This window comes from Bactrocera dorsalis, chromosome 4 (assembly GCF_023373825.1).
Source record: "Bactrocera dorsalis isolate Fly_Bdor chromosome 4, ASM2337382v1, whole genome shotgun sequence".
NCBI lineage: Eukaryota > Metazoa > Arthropoda > Insecta > Diptera > Tephritidae > Bactrocera > Bactrocera dorsalis.
In genome coordinates, this window is record NC_064306.1 from 46,989,757 (window position 1) to 47,001,652 (window position 11,896).

At 39.0% G+C, this 11,896-nt stretch overlaps 1 long non-coding RNA gene across 1 annotated transcript in view; it reads left to right on the plus strand.

The window, feature by feature from the left end:
* Nucleotides 1–11,896, plus strand: part of LOC125778315 (uncharacterized) — a 65,313-nt gene that overhangs the window by 41,480 nt on the left and 11,937 nt on the right. The window contains exon 2 of the long non-coding RNA XR_007422627.1: nucleotides 6,374–6,528. This is a non-coding gene — a long non-coding RNA (uncharacterized LOC125778315). The remainder of the gene's footprint in view (nucleotides 1–6,373; nucleotides 6,529–11,896) is intronic.

An 11,896-nucleotide genomic window follows, 5' to 3' on the forward strand; every position in this document is an offset into this window, starting at 1 on the left:
GAATTTATATATCCGGGTACAATTCCTCATGCATACGAGTACACACTTACCGAGCGAATGTAAATAGCTTTTAGCGTAGTTCATGGGGCAAACAGCGTCAACGAACCGTTTTGTGCAAATCGTCGCGCTCGTGTATCCATCAAAATTAAGGCAATAAAGTCGTCACTTAATAGTTAGAATTGTTCCGCAGCTGAGTTTTGCCTCGCGGATTAGTAGCGGAACGTAGGGAGGTGTAGGTGATTTAGTGGCCGTCAAGTGAGCATATGCTGGTGTACATATAAGGTGGGCTCAAAAAGTAAGATAGCTCCAATTCTGCGAAGTTTGTCTATTTAAAGTTGACTTTAATCTTATTTTATTTGAAAACTGAGAAGATGATAATAATTAACCTCACTCTGGCAGCAACTCTCAGCTGATGAATGTGATTTGAGTAAAAGCATGTTTTTAAATTTCCTATGACTTCTTCTTATTTCGTAAATTGAAATGAAAAAAGATTTTTCAATATTAAGAAGCTAAATTCATCAATCCTGGAAGATGTGATTTGAGCACAGATATAAGTGTTGGCATACGAGTTTTGTAGTTGAAAAAGTTTCTTTAAGGAGACCGATATTATTGTTGATATATGAAAAAGTGTTTAATGGAAAGAGGAAATCGCCATACTTTTTGAGCACACCTCGTATATGTATGAACACATAGAGTATTCCATCCATACAAAGGCTTCAATTAATATATTCTTATTTTTGCTCTTTTTCACGCTTTTCGTACTTTTTCTTAATGAATGTGCACTTGCTACTGTACACATTTATTTATACACATATGTATGTGTATTCATGGGTATATATTACGAAATTTTTCATACATACATTTTGGCTTAGCTCTTGTATATTCGACTTACAACTATCATTCATAAGCGGATAATTATCCCCAACTTTAAAATTAGATAAAGTTTTTACATATAGGTCCCGGGAAAAACCATCCAAATGCGCTTACCACTGATTTTGTAATCTTTAGGTCGAAAGCGTTGGTACTTTTCAATGTGTTACAATAACAGTGTGGAACATTTTTGGGATTATTGTCTGGGGGGGTGAGAAATTCCAAGAATTACAATTTCTTTTTGTTTTTATTTGTTTTTATTCAAAAAAGTGTCATTTATCGCCTTTTTTATAAAATAACTCCAGACTTCTGGCCATAAACTACTAAAAAAATAAAGTAAACATTTTTATAATTTTTTATTTTTATATTATTTATTTATTTTTAATACCCTTTGAGGGTCTTACTATACTGACCTAGTACTATGACCTAGTACCATCACCCTGACTGTTGTACTGTGTAATGTGCTTGATCCAATATTCACAGCTTATGTGAGACCTGAATTATTGATGAAGTCTCTTGGATTTCGGTATATCCATGATTTTTGTATTATCATGTAATCTCTCTATAGATAAAGTTGTAATTTGCTCCTAAACCTATCTCATTAAATTCTTCTTCTTTATTGGAAATATTTCGTCTTGCGCTCGTTCACTACCAGACCCATTTGCTTCGCTTCTTTGGCCAACATGGAATTGTATACTTTTGTAGAAGATTGTGCCTTCTCTATTCAGATCTGCAGCTCGAATTATTTTCTCCAGGATAAGATTGAAGAAGTCACACGATAGGGTCTAAAACTTTGTTTAATATCGAACGGCTCGGGGAGGACCTTCCCGATCCTGACGGAGCTTTTGGTATTGCTCAACGTCGGAGAGGTCCTTCCCGATGCTGACGGATCTTTGCGGGGATACAAAATTCAGACAGCGACAGCTCCTTTTCGTGCTGTCAAAAAAACTTTGAAATCGACGAAGAGGTAATGTGTGTAGACCTCCTTTTCACGCGTCTTTCCCAAAATTTGGCGCATGGTGAATATCTGGTCAGTTGTTGATTTTCGAGTCCTGAAGCCACACTGATAGGATCCAATCAGCTTTATGATGGTGAGCTTTAATCTTTTACACGGTTCGCTCGATCAAACCTTATATGCGATGTTGAGGAGGCTTATCCCACCGTAGTTGCCGTAGATTTTGGGGTCTTCCTTTTTGTGGATTGGACAACTCACACTAAAATTCACTAATACATGCTCCTTATCAGTTCTTCGTCGTCGTATTTGAATAGCTCGGCCGGCAATCCATCGGCACGCTGTTTTGTTATTCTTCAAAGAGGTAATTGCTATTTGAACTTCTTCGGACATTGAAACGTCTGCTTCATCGTCATCGGTTGGGGAATTTGGTTCAGCATATCCAGGTGTTATGTTTTTACTGCTGTTCAGCAGGCTGACGAAGTCTTCAATTCATAATATCAGTATGCTCTGGGCATCAGTTGCTAGATCACCTCTGGAGGTTCTACAAGAGATTTAAGAATATAATCTATCGAAATATGGTTTAGTCCGGTTTTGAAACCTTCCCTTAGTCAGCGTATCTTTGCCGCCTTATCAAGCTCTTCATACTCACGTATTTCGGCCTCTGTGTTTTTTCTGTAAATTCATCTCGCTTCACTCTTTAGCTCCCGGTATTTATCCCGCGTTGTGGTCAATTGTAACGATGCGAGGTAGGCAGGCTGTTTTCCCTCCGCCGCGACACGATACTTCTCATCGTAGTACCCTTTGTTCTTTTTGCCTTCCATTTTTTTGTCGTCCCATATTTTTATACCGCGTTGCTGGCGAGTGCTTCAAAAGAGCAGAGAAAATCGACGGTGGCTTTACGATCCGGAGATAGATCGATACCAGGTTTTGAATTTTTTTAAACTATAACTTTACTGTTATAAGCATTTCTAGGATATATTCAGCACCAGTTTCACTGTTTCATAAAAATGGTTGCAACATTTTATGGTACTCTCATTTCAATTTCATATATTTACATTAACATTACGTGACTTTCTGCCGCTGCTGAAAATTCGCTGGAAACATTGTCTTATCTCCAAAAATATGTTTTGAGATAGTAAATTCTCAAAAATTCAAGTTGTACGTCATGTATGTATCTAGATACATACATACATATATTCACTTTGCCAGTTCCTGCTATTTGTTTATTTATGTGTTTGTACTGTATGTGTTTTCTTCCTAAAAAGCAAGCTTATGCGCATGCGCAACTTCATACAACTTAATCAGCGAGTGCCTGCATGCCCACTGAACGCTTGAAGTAATATAAAAGGAAAGTTAAAAGACAAATCAACAAGCAAACAAATATTGAAATTCATAAAGTTCAACATACTTTAAAGTACTAAAAGAAAAAAGCGTACTTGTAGACACTAGGGTTGTTCACATATATATATATATGATAAAAAATGTATATTAGACTCAAAAAAATTCTTCTATGGTATACATACTTACATACTTGTATTTATTTGACATTATTAAAAGTTGTTGCATGTATTTACTCTGTAAATTATTTTTAGTTCTTTTTACAGACTAGGAAACTACGGGAATTAATTAGGCCTTCGTCCCAGAAAAATTATGTTATTCTTTACTTAAATTCAACTTTATTTGTTTTTTTTACTTTTACTAACGAAAACAAGTCACTAAATCAGTTTGAACTATCAAAAAACATATATTTTTAATGTATCAGATGGTTCCTCCGTTGAATCCACTTTTCGATGACTCGTTACAGCTTTTCGAGTATAACTCCAGTAACTGGCGAATGACACGCGTGATGTTTTGTTCCAAGGCCTGAATTGAAGCCGGATTGTCCGCATAGACTTTATACAGTTCCCCATAGGAAAAAGTCTAACAGTAGATATCACACGATCCTGATGGCCAATCGATCGGTCCAAAAGATGAAATTATCTGCTTACCGAAGTGTTCTCTCAATAAATCCGTTGATTGATGCGATGTGTGGGAAGTGGCGCCGTCCTGTTGAAAATGAATGTCGCCACTATCACGAGCTTCAATTACAGGCATCAAATAGTCGCTTATCATGGCGCAATAACGGTCGCCATTGTCGGTTACATTCACACCGGTATTATTTTAATAATAATAAGGACGGATGATTCCTCTATAAGTCACCCATCATTTCCGTACTGCTATATGGTGCAGAGGCTTGGATGATGACAACAACCGATGAGTCGACGTTGCGAGTTTTCGAGAGAAAAGTTCTGCGAAAGATTTATGGTCCTTTGCGCGTTGGCCAAGGCGAATATCGCATTCGATGGAACGATGAGCTGTACGAGATATACGACGACATTGACATAGTTCAGGGAATTAAAAGACAGCGGCTACGCTGGCTAGGTCATGTTGTCCGGATGGACGAAAACGCTCCAGCTCTGAAAGTATTCGACGCTGTACCCGCCGAGGGAAGCAGAGGAAGAGGAAAACCTCCACTCCGTTGGAAGGACCAAGTGGAGAAGGACCTGGCTTCGCTTGGAATATCCAAATGGCGCCACGTAGCGAAAAGAAGAAACGACTGGCTGTTGTTAACTCGGCTATAATCGCGTAAGCGGTGTCTACGCCAGTAAAGAAGAAGAAGAGAAGATTCCACCAGCCTACAAACCACACCACATTATTGTTTTTTCTGTATGAAATGACAGCTTTTGAATCTTTTCACGTTGATCCCAAACGCGGCAATTTTGCTTGTTTTCATATCCATTGAGCTAGAAATGGACCTCATCGCTGAACAAAATTTGGCTCAAAATCGTCAGATCTTCTTGGAACTTTTCAAGAGCCCATAGAACGAAGCGATGTCGTTTGGGAATGTCAAGCGGCTTCAGTTCTTGCAAAAGCAGTATTTTGAACGCTTTCAATTTCTCGACGTAAAATGCGTCAAGTCGTTCCATACGTCTGTCCGAATTGCTGCGAACTGCGCCGAATCGACTCTCCACGGTCTTCTAAAGGGTGATTTTTTAAGAGCTTGATAACTTTTTTTAAAAAAAAAACGCATAAAATTTGCAAAATCTCATCGGTTCTTTATTTGAAACGTTAGATTGGTTCATGACATTTACTTTTTGAAGATAATTTCATTTAAATGTTGACCGCGGCTGCGTCTTAGGTGGTCCATTCGGAAAGTCCAATTTTGGCAACTTTTTCGAGCATTTCGGCCGGAATAGCCCGAATTTCTTCGGAAATGTTGTCTTCCAAAGCTGGAATAGTTGCTGGCTTATTTCTGTAGACTTTAGACTTGACGTAGCCCCACAAAAAATAGTCTAAAGGCGTTAAATCGCATGATCTTGGTGGCCAACTTACGGGTCCATTTCTTGAGATGAATTGTTGTCCGAAGTTTTCCCTCAAAATGGCCATAGAATCGCGAGCTGTGTGGCATGTAGCGCCATCTTGTTGAAACCACATGTCAACCAAGTTCAGTTCTTCCATTTTTGGCAACAAAAAGTTTGTTAGCATCGAACGATAGCGATCGCCATTCACCGTAACGTTGCGTCCAACAGCATCTTTGAAAAAATACGGTCCAATGATTCCACCAGCGTACAAACCACACCAAACAGTGCATTTTTCGGGATGCATGGGCAGTTCTTGAACGGCTTCTGGTTGCTCTTCACCCCAAATGCGGCAATTTTGCTTATTTACGTAGCCATTCAACCAGAAATGAGCCTCATCGCTGAACAAAATTAAAGCGCGAAACACATTTCGAACCGAACACTGATTTTGGTAATAAAATTCAATGCTTTGCAAGCGTTGCTCGTTAGTAAGTCTATTCATGATGAAATGTCAAAGCATACTGAGCATCTTTCTCTTTGACACCATGTCTGAAATCCCACGTGATCTGTCAAATACTAATGCATGAAAATCCTAACCTCAAAAAACTCACCCGTTAGTACACTCTCAGCTACGGTTGCTACATGTATATTTTCTTCACTGCGTGCTGTAGACGCGGTCTATTCGGTCCAATATTATCCAATAATGAATGTTGGGTCTCAAGATGGGTGATGGTGTTGCGAATAGTACGCTTAGTAGGCCGATTAGTTTGATATATTTTCTTTACCGAACGTGAATTTTCGTAATAATGTTGAACGATTTGTAGACGTTGTTCAGGCGTAAGTCTTTCCACGCGTGATCTGTCGAAAAAAGGCTATTGAAAAAATTACCTCTACTTGGATCACCCGTTAGTTTATCAGTTTTGTCCCAGACACATAAATATATTATTTCTACATGAAAGTGTTTCACTGATAGGACAACATCTATATCAAATAATCAGTTACTAGTTTTCAAAAAGTACATCTCAAATATTTACTTCCAAAATTTGTTTGCATAACTACAAAAATAAAATAAATAAAAGCAAAACAGCTAATAAAAAACGCACAAATTAAATACTCATCAAAAAAAAAAATACTAAAAAATAACACGTTCTTTTTTCGAATGATTTCTTATTGCAACACGTATCCCACACACACCTACAAATGACACAAGGAGGCCGTCTCCCAGTGCTGGACTTTACTTCATTGGACTGGATTATGAATTCTGATATGGATTACGTGCCGTCGCCAGGAAGATGAAACGTCACGTCAACATGACCGCAAGCAAATAAATATAGGAGATACAGATACAGACACATACATATATATGTAAGTACACACACACACATAAAAATAATATAATACTTTCTACTGTACTTTAAATGAATACATAATCAGTTGTAGTTGTATTTAGTTATATGTGTAGGTGTACACTTGCGAGGTGATATCAATATGTTGAGGCGCACTTCTTGCTCCTTCCTTTCCCCTACATAGGTGTCCACAATTGTTTGGTCTCACGTAAAGATCAAATATCGCAATGTGATGCATTGCCGCACGTTGTGGCGAGATAAAATCGCATATCTATACAATTTTGTTTGTATTTTTTGTATTTCTAGTGCTGTGCTTGCACCGCCCGCACTTTTTTAATGTTTATTATGATTTTGTTTTTGTTTTTTTTACTTTGACAGTATGAGTGACAGCGCATGCTTGCCGCCGTCAATGTTGCAACTATTATTTGTTTTTGTTTTGCTTTGTCGGTGTTTTGTCTTTATTGGAGATAACGCTCCGCATGCACTAATTTGTTGCAATGGGTGCTTGGGCACAAGCGATACAAAAGTAAATAAAATATTTCATTACACAATACTCATGCCGATTTCGATGCATGCCACATGGCATATGCCATAAAGGCTCGAAATGAAGGAAGATAATTTTATACTTAACAAAAGTTGTCTTCAAAGTCTTGGAGCGCGTATGTCGATTTTTTTAATGTAAAATCCTTTATTAAATTCAATTGTCTAAGAAATCGATTTTTGCTGTGCTGCTGAATAGCTGAATTTCAAATTTTTATAAAAGTGGTTATACACACACTTGATCCTCTTTTTCATGGTTAACTGGCGCAGTACATACATTAGGTTTTCTAATAAAAAAAATGGATGACATACGACAATATCAAGCGAAAACAGTCGTGGCCGAAGGCTGGTGAATCGTTCCAAACAGTTGCCAAGCAGGGATTGACGGCCTGGAAGGTTTTGCTGTGTGTTTACACTGTTCATGAACAACCATTACATTCACTAATTCAATGTACCGCAAGACGCTCCGCAAACTCTCCTACGCGTAACGGGGTTGGAAACATTGATCATCGTCGACATGTTGGACGGATGGATCGAAATCTTCAGCGCGACGTGTAAAACTGCGCTGGTCACTGAAAACACTCCTGTCCACTACTGTCTGCACAAGGTTAGAGAGAAACCTCTCTGGTGAACTATCGAACTATAGGACTCTAGGAAAACAAAGCGTCCTGCAGACATTTATTCAACAAAGGCCGAAAAAGTAAGTCAACTGACGACTGACCGTTGTGTAAAACGGGACTTGCAATATACAAGTCGGAGTTAAGAAAGGCAAAGGAACTTCAAACAGGCTCCGGCACTCGAAGTGTAACCAATTAAAAACACCATAAATTCGATTTGGAAAATTATTTTTAATTATTTTAAAGTACAAAATGTCTGAAAATAATCATAAATTCAGGACCAATTCACTTTTGGTCGATATGATCACCTTTTGCCTTAACTATGGCCTTGCGAAAAGCTTCTGCGAAAAAGTGGAGTGCTGTCATGAGTACTTAGGTTCAGGCGTATCCTCATATCCTTGGATTATCTTAAGGACGCAAATGGCAAATTCCCTTATGCTCACTTCCCGAGCAATACGTCCTCTAGAGGGATATCTCTTGGAATACTGCAAGATGATTAAGCGGCCTTTATCGGCCATAATGATGATGAACGGCGCTTGCTCTTGGCGATGAATTCGTTAAACCCGTTCAAATCCGCGGTACTGGATGGCATCATACCAGCGCAGCTGCAGCTGACTGTTAAGGTGCCTTGCAAGGAACGTTGACACTTATCTATGTGAAGTGCATAAGACCGGGTTACATCCCGGCGGCCTGGATACGGGTCAGAGTTACGTTCATCCCGAAGGCTGGTTGGGGGCTCTCACGTTCCGGTCAAGAGCTTCAGGCCCTTCTCCTTCTTCTTACCAAGAACTGTGAGGAGACTGATAGATTGGTACATAAGGAGGCATATTCGGAGAGACCATTTATCAGGAGCGCAACATGCTTATTGTAAAAGGAATTCGGTGGATATTGCCCTGCAATACCATTGTGTCAAGGCTTGAGGAAGCTAATAGGATCAAAGAATGTGCTGTTGAGACCGTCCTTGATATTGAAGGAGCTTTCAATAATTTACTGCTGGAAGCAGTCGTAACTGCTCTGAAGGGTTTTGGAATTGAATCAAACCCCAAACATTTCATTTTCAGTCTTCTGTGCGACAGAGTGATTAAAACGGTTGATTGTAATACAGTCGATGTAGCACTTATGGTCAAAGGAATGCTCCGGAGTACCGTGTATGAGTTGACGCAAGGGTATTTCGGCGTCGTAAAACATTGAGCAGTCCGAAGTGGTCTTGCCATCTAACCCAATAAAGCCAAGATGGTTTATTTACTAGAGGATACAAGACACCTCATTGGCACCGCTACCCTATGTGGGGAGACATCCGTCTGCAAATTTTGGATACAGTGAAATATTTAGGGCTCATCCTGGATAGGAAGCTTTCTTGGACGCCTTTTTGCCACTTTGACTTCATACCGGATCAGTTAGATTATGGAGTCGCCAAACTGAACTCTGACTTCTTCTCTGCCTATATACCGACGAGGGAGTTGAGGGTCGAAAGAAGCCGTTGGAGGAAAGGGACAGTGAGCTTTTTTACGGATGGGATGGGAATCTTGGAAGAGGGGATTGCTGTCAGGAGCTCTCTATCAACTCCAGCTTCAGACTTCCTGATATTGCAGTGTCTTCCAACAAGCCAAGGTTACAGCAATTAAGGTAGCAGCAGATTTACTGCTCCCGTCGGTGCTCCCGTATCCATCCTCTATTAGATAGCTGGGCTTACATCGGTACATGCGCTGTCGCAAAACCATATTGGCCCAAAATCGATCGTAAGAGATCCAGCGATATCTATGCCCTTAGTAAGACTAGCCTCTCTCTAGTTGAGGCTTTTAACAGGCCATTGCCCTATTGGCGGCCATGCTGTAAGGTTGAGAATCTTACCAGGCGCCTGCTGGAGAAGCTGTATGGAAGAAGATGAGGTGGAAACAACTCAACATCTTCTTCTTGACTGTCCCGCGTTTGTGAGGTCCACACTACACAATATGCATTTTTGTACGGAAATATTCTACCACTGAGTGAGCAAAAAGGTGCCCTGCAACCTTTTTTTTTTTCTTTCTCACACATTTATATTAGAATTTCAGCTTTCAGCGTCTTCGAAAAAATCGATTTCTCACCAGGATTTTGCATTTTTTCAATGCCCCGCCAGAACGCTACATTGACAAGTTACTCGCAAAACAAGCTACAATAGACATTCAGAATAGAGCAGCAAGGTGTCACAGTTTTTGTTTTTGCGAAATTTGGGGGCATTGATTAAGGAGGAAATTTTCTTAAAAATCTGTTTTACCGTCAAATTTTTTAGAGTAAATATTATGTTGTCAAATATCTCCCTTCCGCCTTTTTTTCAATTTCGCGGCTATGTATAACGCGTTATAGAGTTCGTATCTGGTAATATTACACATCGTTTGGAAGGTCTTGACATAACCTACAAAACGACGTTGTTTTAGGGGATGGTACTCTATCACTTCGAACTGCGGACGAATGGTTTCGACGATTCAGAGCGGGTGAAAACGACACCATGGATAAGCCACCCGGCGGAAGACCTGTGACGACGAATACCGATCAAATCATGGAAAACATCGTGTTAGACCGGCATGTGGCATCTCGTGACAACGCCTAGAAGATGGAAGTTAGTCACCAAACCATTTTAAACCATCTGCAGAAGGCTGGATACACAAAAAAGCTTGATGTTTGGGTGCCGCATGATTTGACGAAAAAAAAACTTCTGGACCAAATCAACGCCTGCGATATGCTGCTGAAACGGAACGAACTCGACTCATTTTTGAAGCGTATGGTGACTGGCGATAATAAAAGGATCACATACGACAATATCAACCGAAAACGGTCGTGGTCGGCGAATCGTTTCAAACAGTGGCCAAGCCGGGATTAATGGCCAGGAAGGTTTCCTGTATGTTTGGTGAGATTGGAAGGGAATAATGCTCTATGGACTGCTCCCATATGGCCAGAGGCTTAATTCTACGATCTACTGCGAACAACTGGAGCGCTTGAAGCAGGCGATCGACCAAAAGCGTCCAGAATTGGTAAACAGGAAGGGTGTAGTGTTCCACCAGGACAATGCCAGTACATACACTTCGTTGATGACTCGTCAGAAGCTACGGGAGCTCGGATGGAAAGTTTTGTCGCATCCACCATATAGCCCGGACATAGCGCCAAGTGATTACCACCTGTTCCTGTCTATGGCGAACGCCCTTGTTGGTGTAAAGTTGAACTCAAAAGAGGCTTGTGAAAAGTGGCTGTTCCAGTTCTTCGCAAATAAGGAGGGAAGGCTTCTACGAGGGGGGTATTCTGAAGTTGCCGTCTAGATAGAAACAGATTAACGAACGAAACGACGCATATTTGAACTAAATACGCTCACTGTAACACTTTTTATAAAGCAATAAATAAAGAATAAAAAAGCGGAAGGGAGATATATAGCATATCGCACAGAAAAAATAATTTTTTTGTGGATGCCAAGGAATTTTTTCTAAAGGCGCCTTATTATGTCGCCTTCAAGTTTTTTTTTTTGGATTCCAGGGTAACAATCAGGGTGGGGAATTTTTTAAAACATTATTTGCTATCAAATTAATTGGTTTTTGATTCCAGGGTAACATTCGTAAGGGAACTTGAGCGAAACCTCATTTTGAGGTTTAAATTTCATTTAAAAACCCTATAAATAAATAACACAATCGTTTATTATTGAAATTCAGTTGTTCTTCTTTATTCAAATGTTCGTCTTTCATAATAATTAACTTAATTATTATCTAAAAAAATATATATGTGTATATTTAAAATGTATTTATCGTTCTATTAACAAAAAATAGCATAACTCCAAAGTACTCACTTCTGAGCGTGCGCTTGTTAAAACGAAGTCACACATTTTTTGTTATATCGTCGCCTTTATACATTCTTATACATATATATTTACCGTTATTGCTTCTGAGTCTTTATATTTTTATAAATTAATTTATATATGTATGTCAAATAATTAAAATTACAACTAAAAAAAAGTTGAATAAACTTTAAAGTAAATACATATATATTATATTCAAAGCGCTTACTGGCTAATTGCGAAAAACACTCATATTTCGCGTGCTTTTATAATAGAGATTATAAGCTAAAATGCTAACCAAAAAAAATTAGTTGAATTCGCTTCACTTTCATCATCATGTTTAGTACATTTTTCATAAAAAAAAAATCAAAAAATTGCGCTAAAATTAAATATGAAACTATTTTTTTTTATTTTATTAAATTATAAAAAAAGGG